This window comes from Trematomus bernacchii, unplaced genomic scaffold, assembly GCF_902827165.1.
Source record: "Trematomus bernacchii unplaced genomic scaffold, fTreBer1.1, whole genome shotgun sequence".
Taxonomy (NCBI): domain Eukaryota; kingdom Metazoa; phylum Chordata; class Actinopteri; order Perciformes; family Nototheniidae; genus Trematomus; species Trematomus bernacchii.
Window position 1 is genome coordinate 4088114 of NW_022987973.1, and position 12430 is coordinate 4100543.

A 12430-nucleotide genomic window follows, 5' to 3' on the forward strand; every position below is an offset into this window, starting at 1 on the left:
TGCTTTGCACATGTGACAATTATGTCCGGTAAAACTTTACGTGTTCCCGATTTTTCTCAATGATCTCTCCCTGTCGGCCCTCTGGGTTGAGTAGCTGATGGAGGATGGTTCCATGGTCAGACTTCTCGCACTGTCTGTAGTTTGTATTTCTCTCCATAGCTGCATTCGTGTTTACTGAGAGCATAGTCGATATGTTTCCAGTCCCTGTAACCATGGCGACTGAATGTATCTTTTCCGCCGGCCCCGCCTCTCACTAAAATGCCGGCACATTTTACAAAACACACTGTCCTTGCTAATGCTATACTCCAATAATGTGTTCTTGACATACCAGTGGGCAGCGGAGCTCCTTTTCCTTTGTCCGAAAAGTGTCTGAGGGTACTTTATGAGATTTGGCTGTGTAGCCGCCGGGTCATCTATGGCTGAGAGGTCCGGCACTGGGATGCTATTTTCTGTTGACCTGCAACGGGTGCTACGTCCCGCAGAGGGACTGAGCTCAGCGGGGCACAACATTAAACACACTCTCGTCTCTCTGAGGCGGCACCTGCTGTGAGGATGACTTGTCTTACTCTTTAAAATGAAAACCTGAACATCGATTGTTGTGAAATCGTTAGTGAGTGCGGTATATTTTTTGTGTCTGTCCAGTCCACTGTCCTCCATCTGCGTGCCCGCGAGACGTTCTACGATGTGTTTGCTCCCGCGCTTCCACTATGAGTTCGGTCCAAATTCACATTTTGCCTTGCCCGATTACATTAATTCATGTTGCTTTTAATTTTCTAAGTTTTTTTTAAAGGGAAACACGTTTGCTCTTATTTTATTATGTAATCGTTAGTTTTGATAATAAAAAATTAAAAATTTGGAAACTATATTTTCGCCCAGTCATTTTTGATCAATGAATGGGTGGGCCCAGTGACAGAGTGGGTGGGCCTAGGCCCAGTAGGCCCACCCATAACGCCGCGGCTGCACCAGACTAAGAAGACATTTTAATAAAAATATCGGTTGAATTCAGCCTTCAGTGAGCAAATCTCTACATCTACATTTCCGAGGAAAATATTTTACTTTTTACTCCACTACATTTACTTAAGGACTCACAGTTACTAGTTACTTTGCACATATAAAAGACCTGATATGCTGATATGGTATATTGCAGTACTGCACCAGTAATCTACACAGTATTTGTAGTATCTACATTTGGTCCACGTTGTCAAACTACAATGCTTGGATGCTCTTACTGTACATTTATAAAAACAGGATAACATATTTGCCATAATATAATACTGTGAACCTATCCATTCTGCATAAAGACTACTTTTACTTTTAGTACTTGGAGTACATTTAGCTAAACATGGTGCTATTTAGTACTTTTACAAGGGACTTTTTAAGTCTTCTATTTTTTAACTAATCAAACCAAAGAGAAAATTATGGTAACACTTTATATTAAGGTACACAAATTAACCATCAAATAGTTGTTAATTAACATGCATATTAGCAGTATATTGGCTCTTTATTAGTCATTATAAAATGTTTATTAATGCCTTATTCTACATGACCATATTCTACAAGTAATAAGCCATTAGTTGAGAGTTTTTCCTCAATAACCCTCTAATTAGTGCTTATTTATGGCAAGTAAGGAAGTTGTTGTACATGAGTTTTGGTCTTAAACTGCTCAATATGGGCCTAATAAGGCAGTAGTACCACAAGAATAGTAATTCTCCCATAATAACACTTAACACATATGATATATTCTTATGTAACAAGACATGAAACTGTAAGTGTTAATTTTGTCTAAATAACAAAACATTTGGTATTTCTATCTAAGAATTTGTTTTGGGGTATTGACAGTTCAGCTACCAATAGCAAGGTGATATTGACCTGTATGTTTCATATATGCACATTTATATTTTTGTCAAATTTGTACTGAAGGTTAGACAGGAAACCGGGTACAGGAAATAGGAGAAAGTGAACTGAATAGCATGGCAGTAGACTGCTACTAATTTTCCCTATGCAACCTGAAGAGTAAAAGGGTCAAGTCCGTCAGAAAGCAATGACTGTAAGTGTAAGTGTAAGCCTTACACTGTATGTTTAGTAGCATATATTGTGTTTATGTGATGTAATTTGGAGATGTTTAAACACAATGAGAAAATGCTTTAGCATTCGTGCTAGCATTTGCGTTAGCATTCGCGCTAGCGTTAGCATACACGGTAGCGTTAGCATACATGCTAGCGTTAGCCATACTAGCCTGTATACATGCTTATTGCACAGCTAGCATTAGCTTTATTTACCTTGTTTACACTTAGCGGTCCCATGTGTTAATCTGTGTATGTTACACTTGCATGTATGAGATCATTAAGTGTCTTGTAACTTCTTCTTTTTTATAGTTTCACTCCGTTGTAATGCAAGTGGACTGCAAATAAGTCAATAAAGGAGCATGGCTGCTCATTCCCTGGCTCTCAAAAGACTTTGGCTGGCTGTTTAATCTATGTTCACACCAGTGACGTGCGGTGAGGTTCATGGCTGGTGAGGCACTGACTCACTGAGTCAGATTTACAAATATTATATTTTGACCTTAATCGAAATATTCGGTTATTTTCAAAAGCTTTTTTAGTCTGATGCTTCGATTCATTTTAAACAGACCGTTCAACAAAAGGATACCCACAATCTAAATATTGGATTGTTCTTTCATTTTCATTACAGTTGTGGTCTTACCTTGACTTGAAGATGAAGTCCATGCTATCCTTCTGGACAACAATCTCTATTACTTTTTTGTAAAAGTCCTCCTTATCTTCCTCTAGTTTCAAAACAAAAGTCTAGTTTGTTGTTTGCGTCTACCGTCTCTGCGTAGAATAACAGTAGCAACAAGAACCTGTGGGCTCACGTGCGCCCCCTTCAGTGCGGCAGAGGTTATGGCTGCCTCCCCTGGTGCTTTTTTCATTGCCGTTGTATGATGAGACCAGCGAGCCTAAATATCACACGTGAAATAAGTTATTTAGAGACTATGGATGACGAGGATAAATGTAATAAAGGGATCTACAAACATTACATTGGTGACCTACAGTGAGATGGTAACAGGCATGCGCTTAGGGCCCGCTTTCCAGCCAGTTTCTGTGGGGTGACGCATTCTGAGGTGAGGCAGAGTTCATCTGTGCCTCACCTCACCCAACTGGCTTGAGCGCGCTCACAAAATAAGTGCCCGCGCTAAATTAGTGCCCGTGCTCCAGCAAGTTACTGTGGGCTTACGAGAGGCAGAGCACGTCCCTGCCTCACTTCTCATCGCTCCCGTAGCGGAGCTCGGCAAATTTGCTGATTTTGACTATAAAAAGCGATTGGGATCATACATAAATCACACTTACAACACAGATCAGTGGAGACATTTTATTATTATTACTATTTCGTTTTTCTTTAGTTTTTCCGTTACATTGGAGTATGACAGGTGAGGCTCTGCCTCCCCTGACTGTACGTCGCTGGTTCACACTGAGACAGTACAACACAGAGAGAACAGTACTACACCTATTGTGTAAGTACATACAAGCAGGTCACACAATACGATCACAAATACATACAATCTGTTAAAAATCTGTTTTTATTTAAAAGTACAGGCTGCATATGTGTTCTCAGCCTTGGAGAAACTTGACATGTTTTGGTATGTGTCTGAACCTCTCTTTAGTGGTTCATTAATAAAACAGATATTTCAACGTGTGCCTACTTTGTTCATGTACTGTTGAGGTTAATTTCAGTAGTTGTGTGCTATAATGTATTTAAAAAGTGTGAAGAGGAGGCAACTTTAGAATAGGGAACCTGTTCAGGTCAATTAGAGTCAAACTACTAGCTTATTGGTTAGGAACAAGACTTCACTTTAAAATAGGGAACATGTTCTTAGATATAAATACCTAATTTTGAGTTATTTAGACACAATTAACACTTATAGTTTCATGGCTTGTTACATAAGAATAGATCATATTTGTTAAAGGTAGGGTAGGTAAGTTTGAGAAACCGGCTCGAGATCGCTAGAATTTGAAAATACACAACCGGAGAAAATCTGCCACTTCCTTATAGAGCCCCTCCTCCAACACACACGAACGGGCACATGACCAATGAGGGCACGAGATAAGTTTGTGCACAGATGGAAGGCTGACAGGCAGGTAGGCCATCCAGTTATTTTAGCCGGCCGGCTAAAATGATTGGTCGTACTTTTTACAGATGACATTTTTTTATGGATTTTTTGTCAAAGCACTTAAGATATTCATTGCTATCGGGATGTTAAGAGCATTCCATGGAATATAACAAAAAGTGTATCTCGAGCCGGTTTCTCAAACTTACCTACCCTACCTTTAAGTGTTATTATGGGAGAAATACTATTCTTCTTATTAGGCCCATATTGAGCAGCGCATATTAAGACCAAAACTCATGTACAACAACAACTTCCTTACTTGCAATAAATAAGAACTAATTAGAGGGTTATTGAGGAAAAACTCTCAACTAATGGCTTATTTCTTGTAGTATATGGTCATGTAGAATAAGGCATTAATAAGTGTTTTATAATGACTAATAAAGAGCCAATATACTGCTAATATGCATGTTAATTAGCAACTAGTTGATGGTGAATTTGTGTACATTAATATAAAGTGTTACCGATATTAGTTACAACATTTTTTAATACGTTAGGGATAATGCACATAGCCTCTTGACCCTCCTTAGCAACGGTCTGTTCTCCTTAGCAACGCTCTGTTAGCGAGTATTAACAACCTTTGAAATGTCATGACATTACCTTAAATCAGAATCGTTTATTCAATTGCTGTGTACTAAATAGACTTAAATATGTGTATGTCTATGCAGTATGTGAGTGGTGAAGTTCAATACAGTTGTAGGATTTTTTTACAGTGTAAATAATAAGGGTCTATAAATAGAGGACATTTGGCCCTGCTTTAAGAGCGCTCACAGGGGAGGTGTTCTGCAGCGGCAGCATACATGAAGAACAAAAGCATGAGATTCATGACGAGCGATCAGAGACCTCCAGGAGCACGGCCTGCTGGGAAACATCCCACAATGCACTGGGGGAGAGTCACGGGAGGAAATGTTCAGGGAAATGTTGAATTTCTCCGGGGAAGAAGAAGAAGAGGAAGAAGAAGACTTTGCCTTTTAGGGTGTGTGTGTGTGTGTGTGTGTTTGTTTGTTTGTCATGCTTAATGAGTTTGCTGGCTGTCATTAAAGCAGGGAGAACCAGTCTGTCAGGAGTCCCTGTGTGACTGAGTTCATCTTTCCCAGAGGCCCACTATCTTCCTTCTCTCCTCTATGTAGAGCGGACTCTCTCTCTGCGGCAGACACCATCTCTACATTTAACTCTAAGTGTCTGAACAACGCTCTTATGCAGGGCAACTTGTCCAAGTGAAACAGTAAAAAAAAGATCTTAAATAAATCTCAAAGCAAGCAACCAAAGATGCAGGGATAGCAAATTAAATTAACTACATATTATCTCTTTATGCCTCACAAGCACAGGGGCTCAGAGGCACATTCAAAAAGCTCTTTATTGTTCTCATACTGCCTGTGCTGCAGCACCTCTTTTCACCCTCTGTCTGAAACCAGGGCGCAGTCTGCTCTGATTGGTTAACTGGCCGGCTCTGTTATGATTGGTCAACGCCCCTTAGCCTATCACGTACAATGTGTTGTAGCGCTAGCCAATAGATGCGCACGTGTTACATAGTGATGTTGCTATGTTACGGAAGTAAACCAATGGAGGCGTTTCAGGCCGGGGAACTTTTGGATTTAAGCCTTTGCAGACCATTTATACACAAACACCATTAGAACGCAATACCACTTACCACAAAATGGTCCCTCTTGAGATGCTAGTCTCTGTGTAAAAGCACCGTGCTGTTTCCGTGTGTGATCCCTGCTCATCGCCCTGGGAGACCCTGTATATTCAACATGTGTCAGTTCATAGCACTGGGATCCTGTGAGGTGAACATATAAGTAAAACGGATTAAACTTGGAGACCAGTGCAGACTTTACTCTAGATTAAAACAGGAATATGAGAGAGATCTTCTGTGGGTCAAACCTGGAGGAAAAGTAAAAGCCCTCAGAGCTGCTGAAGGTCATTTCAATAGCTTGTTGAGAAGCCTGCAAGTGTCTTGGAGGTTCTGTGGCTTTTCTACGACTCCATCAAACTTTTCTCAGCCTTGGGCTACATCTGTCTTCTGACCTTTACGTCCCGCTCCAGGCGTCAGCCCGGTCCCTCTTCACTCATCAGTGTCAGTGAATCTAGTCCCCGATGTCATCATCCCTTACATGACTGATGGAGAGAAACAAGAGTGAGCCACTCTCTGAGGAACGCAAAGGAACAGCCTGTGGTGCACAATGACCATGGAACTTTATTCAAGGCTATAAGAAATGTAATTTGGCACAATAAACCTTGAGGAATTAAGAGAGTATGATTAGTCAATTTACTTTTTACACACACCTGTGACAGAGGTAACATTTTATTTACGATCTAGGTGTAGTTTGGTGAGAAAATGCACATAAAAAGTAAAGCAAAATCATCTAACCTGCTTTCTAAGTGGTGCAGGTTTCTCAATCACTTGCATAGACGACACATTAAAGGCTTTGGATTATCTTTCTCACGCACATATCCCCAACAGATCTTTTAAACACCATTTCTAAAGGACTCTTCACGAGATGATTTCATTGAAACTCCTCTCAATGACTCACTTTAAGTAGCTTGGGTTCACTGAGAGAAAATAAAACTGGCTGCAGATCCACGCGCTGACCTCCAATCCTGATCCCAGCCCGACCTCGGCAAACAACCGTCTCCCCCGTTTCTCACCCTCTGCCCGGCCCCCTGAGCTCCGTCTTTTACCCTTAAACTGTCAATCACCTGCAGACCGCTCCCTCTGTTTTCCACCTCGGGCAGCAAAACCAATTAAAAACGGGCACTGCACGACACGGCACGCTTAAAGCGAGCTCCGCGCTGTAGTGGAACTGCGCCATTAGTGTCTCTGAGAGTCGGCTGCAGAGCTTCCCAGACTCAGTTTGTATTTCCTCCTCCCTGTGACCACCAACAGCTCGCTCATTGATCCTGTGAGAAAACCTCAGTGTTGTTGTGATCCGTTTGTCCCCAGACTGCTCCAATCAGATCATAATCATCCTTGTTTCTGTTTCCAAATATAAGATAAGATCAGATTCACTTTATTGATCCCAAATTGGGATTTTTCTGTCGTCACAGCAGCATGTTAAAACAAGACATTGCAGAAAAAAAGAGTAGAAAATAAACAAACAAAATAGAAACATCTCAAAAAATAAAATAAAACAGAAATAATAAGTAAAATGTTGACAGTGAAAGATACAAATCTGTAGACTATATGTCAAATAAACACTATCAAGGGCCAAATTACAGCTAATAACATTCAAAAGTATATTATTAATATTAATTAGTCAAGGATTTTAGTCTCTATTGCAGGGGTGTCAAACTCAATTTCATCACGGGCCACATCAGCATTATGGTTGCACTCAAAGGGCCGGTTGTAACTTTAAGACTATATCATTAATTAATATAACTTCATAATTAACTACGTCTGAAAGCAGAAGTCTAGGGCAAATAATTGCAAGTCTCTTCAGTAAGAATGTCACAATATGATTTTAAAAGAAAAGCCACATTCTGGAAAAACATTGATTGTGACATTTTGAAAAAAAAATCTATTTAAAGGCTAATTCTAAGAAAAAAGGCATATTTGGACAAAAAAAGTCAAATTCTGAGAAAAAGTCAAATTTGAGATGCATTGTGGGACATGTTGTTTATGGGCAACGTGCTTCTGTAAAGTAGCATGTAACCGTATAATAAACATATTATATTCTTTGCAAGCTCTTGTGGGGCCACATAAAATGAAGTCGCGGGCCGGATTTGGCCCCCGGGCCTTGAGTTTGACACCCCTGCTCTATTGTGTTTTATCTTCACTCATAAAGCATTTTCTGACTTCATTCTCACACAGAATAAATCCCTGAGAGGATGTTATCTTTGCAATCGCAGCAAAACTACTAGGGTTTGTGAAGCTGTTGATTTCCTTTAGCAGCATGTTTCTCTGTTATCTTAAGTCTGTCAACTCTGTGGCATTTAGAAGTGTATCTAGTGTTCGAGTAGCAAAGCAATGTGTTGTGAGAACAAGCCGACCATGAGTTGAAAGTATGACAGCATCCATTTCACTTTGAATCATTTCATCAACAATCCTCTCATTGAAGGGAAAGACAGTAATTAAGTTAAATCTCTGCCGGCGCTTTGCTAAATATTTGTTTGATATTTACTTCTAAGAGAGTTTTTATTTAGATAATTAGTTCTATAATGAGTTATCAAGTGTCTGAAATGATTTATGCTGTTAAATGAGGCCTAAATCATCAATATTTTAATACAGTTTTTCAGAGATTTAAAAGATCATTATTCCCATTGACAGCTTCCCTTTCACCTGCTTTCCATGCAGAGTGTTGTCCGTCTGAAGGAGATGTTTTAGACGTCTGAAGACACTCTGATTACATTTCACATCATTGAGTGAAATGAGGAATAGCCAGAAGAAGAAAGACAGGAGTGCAAAAAAGATAAGTGCATGTATGGACTCTTGAACTTGACATTTGATGTCCTTGGGCTTGAAACAAAATGTCCACAAATGGGGAAAGTGGAAGAGAAATGGATGCAGAGATACTTCAGTGAGATTTACGATTGTTTTACCTTGAGTGCCTTTCTCCTGCTCTCTAACACTTTTATTTCTCATCTTTCCTCATCTCTAAAACATTTATTTTCCTCTCGTCTACAAATCCCACTTAGTCGCCTCAGCCTTAATAATGTCTCCTGCCTCTCCCATGCTGAAAACATTAAACAACATTTCGTTAAATCTTCACCACTCTTTCCTGCCATCAGTTAACTTGTCCATTAATATGCATGCTATTATGGGCTAATTATTCACAGGCATTGTGACCCAAACCATTAATATTCATTCATTGTTCCCGTTTTTATAAATATTCATCATTTTTTAAGTCAAAGTAGAAGTACCAGAATGTAGAAATACTCTGTTACTTCTGCTTTTACTTAAGTACAAGATCTGAGAACTTCTGTTAGCAAACCGTTTATTCCATGTTGCCAACACACGCATTTTTTTAGTTTAAATAAATGGTATGAATAGCAAGAATGTCGTGGTAGTAATCGGAGAGCACGTGCATTTGACTAAAAAGTACACAGTATCAATCCATGGAGATATTGAGGGGCAATAGTCCCCACATATACATTTCATGTCATTGTTATCACATCATTCCAGGATTGAGAATGCTGTCCTAAAGCCTCATATTGAGAGAACAAAATCTACCTGATGTTGAAAATTAAATTCCATCCATCACTTTCACAACCACCTCAACATATTGTGTTTGTGTATCAGCAATATTTCGCCTTGGCTGTGTTTCTGTGAGATTTCTGTCATTAAGAATAAACCACTGACTTAAAGTGACTGACCGTTTTTAATCTGGGGAAAACACGTTCACTCACCTCAACATTTTCTTTACACATGCTATATATATCCTGCAGAGGTGGGAATGCTTTTTTTAAAACCCTCATTTCAACAGGGCCAAATCTGCCCAGTGGGAAAATTAAACCACAGCTGTCAGCTCGGTGTGAACACAAACCAGCAGGAAAAAGCTATCTCTGTTTTAAATGGATCCATTTGCAAAATACATTATTCATGTTTCCCCCGGTAAGCACTAATATATATTTTTGTACCTGCTGCTATGTTTAATTCATTACTCCGAGACATTTCTCTTGCCTCCAAGCTGGGCGAATCGATTGTGAAATGTTGTGTTGTGTTATATTTCTCAGAAGTTGTTGTGTCCACTCAGACTGCATGCCCCGGCTGGCAATAATGATTCCTCCAGAACGAAAATAGACATTACTTTAGCAGCAAATATTTCTCTAGGGGTTACCAAATTGGCACGAATAGTTGGCTGCCTCAAGTGTCAGTTTGCAGTTTGTGGTAAAACTTGTTATTTTCTACCTGACAGCCAAGTGTTTTTAGAAATGGCATCAGCCCTAATAAACCGTCAACATTACCCAGACACTCCCTTTTTCCAAGTTTCTCAAAAGTGGGAGGAAAGTAGCTTCTCTAAACTTTTATTTATGCCAAACAATTACACTAATAAAAAGAAAAATGTGCAACATAGTTTCACAGGATTGAAAAGGGAGCGAAGATGGTTACATTTTGTTGAGGTTGATGTGAATTTGGCATCTGGGATTTCTTTGTGTGTGTTTTAATCTGTTTATATATCTGACCTGTTTATGTGACAGATGGATTGTAAAATAAATGGTAAATGGACTGCAATTATATGGCCCTTCATCAGGTCTTTTCAACCCCTCAAAGCACTTTACATACTGTGAGTCATTCACCCTTTCACAACTCGTTGGCCATCGGGAGCAACTCAAGGTTCAGTATCTTGCCCAAGGACACACTGACATGTTGACGGTACGGGTTGGGATCGAACCCACAACCTTCTAGTTGAACAACGACCACAGTCTGGAATAAATATCATGTTATTAGAATTGAATTTCACACATTCATAGCCATATTCCAACAAAAGCTCTGGCTGTGTGCTATAGTGTTGAACTTAATCATTTATTCCGTTAATTTCCCTTCAAACATATTTTAGAAAGCTGATCATAATCTTTAAATTACTTTTATTAAAACGGTGAATGTGTGAGAGAGCGCATTATTCATCTAAATTATCATCGCAGCAGCAGTAAATGTTTAAAAATCCCTGCAGTGTCACCATGTTCTGCTATATTCATATCATTCATTGTTCTATGCAGCTGGTTTACAGTTCACTCTGCCGCCACAGGGTGGGGGGGTAGAGCCATGTGGAGACAGCGTGTTGATCAGAGTTCAGCAATCTCAGTGCAGGGGATACTTCACCTAAAGCTGTCAGTGGAGGATAAAAAGGGTTAATTAGACAATCAGACCAGAAACTAGATAGTGGTAGACCTAATTTAAAAAGCATGAATTCAGCTCAAGCAACTGTGTATGAAATGCATATGTTTATTTTTTATTTTTCTGAATGCCAAATTGACTATAACGTTTTTACCTTACATAGAAACCTATTTGCTCATGGATGGCAATACTAATACAGGGAGATATCAATTTGTCTTTTATTGAGATAATTGTGACATTTTAATAATGCAGTCTGACTTTTAGTGGCTCTACATCTAGATTAGGATGAGGAGAAAAACATTATGTATTTTGTTTAACGGTTTCACTTATAATACAAAATACCTTGTTTAAATGTCCATAGTGCATGTTGCACGGCCCCCTTACATTGGGAAGGGTTGTTCTGTACTCCGACAAGATTTTTTGTTTGATTAATTACTGTCAATATATAATTTGTCGGCCCACCTGTACTTGGCTCAGCCTAACGGGCCACCACTCATCTTACATCTAGTTAAAGTTACTAAATCACCAAACGGTGGTGTTAGTGAGCATACACCAGCTGCTCCGCCTTTTCAAGGATGAATATATTCATTCAGACCAATTTCAAAGCACACCTAATTACAACATGCTCATAAATGACACAATAGAGGGAAGCAATCCAATGTTTTCATGATGCAGGGCTGTAATTCATTTGGGCTATTGAGTTGTCCGAGTTAAAGCAATCAGACCTTCTATCAACAACAACCTCTGTGCTTAAATCATGTCCCAGCGTGCCACTGAAGAGACATTTCAACACCCATATAATTGCAGATGTTTTATTTAAATCTGCAAAGAAAAGCATTTACGCAAATGAAAAGGAGTAGGACATATATCATTTAACGTACAGAGCATAGAACTGCATAAATTAGACTTTTATTATACAGCATGTGGTTCCCAATTTACTTTAATTCAAGAACTTTCTCCGGTTTTGGACTCTTCACCATGACGGCAAGTGAGGAAAACAAAGTTATCTCCACAAATTCAAGGAAACACAAGGTGAGTAATCTATATACAAATTATCATTTGGGGTTTAAAGGTTTTCTTTAACTTGACAAACCCTCTCTACTTTCAGATATTCAACTTTAATTTGAAAGCAGCTTGTTGCACGTCAGTGTCCCACTACTTATAGTATAAAGCATCCTTAATGCTGTCTGACTGTGACAATACAAACACATTGGAGCTGTGGCTCTGCTGATTGGAAATGTCAGAGATTATTAGTGGGATTTCTCTGGGTGAACCTTTACGATGCGTCTGGGGAACACTGCTCTGATCAATGACATTGATCCTCTGCTGCATGGATGGCAGATAAGATTATTGATGTGAGCCGACCTTTTGGCCTCTTGATCTTCTGAGGCTGTAAGGACACATTGAGATGAGACAACAGATTCATCAGGATCTTGTTTGAAGCGTCAGTGAGAACATCTGTTTTCTTTCTTCCACTCATCATGGCTTTTTAT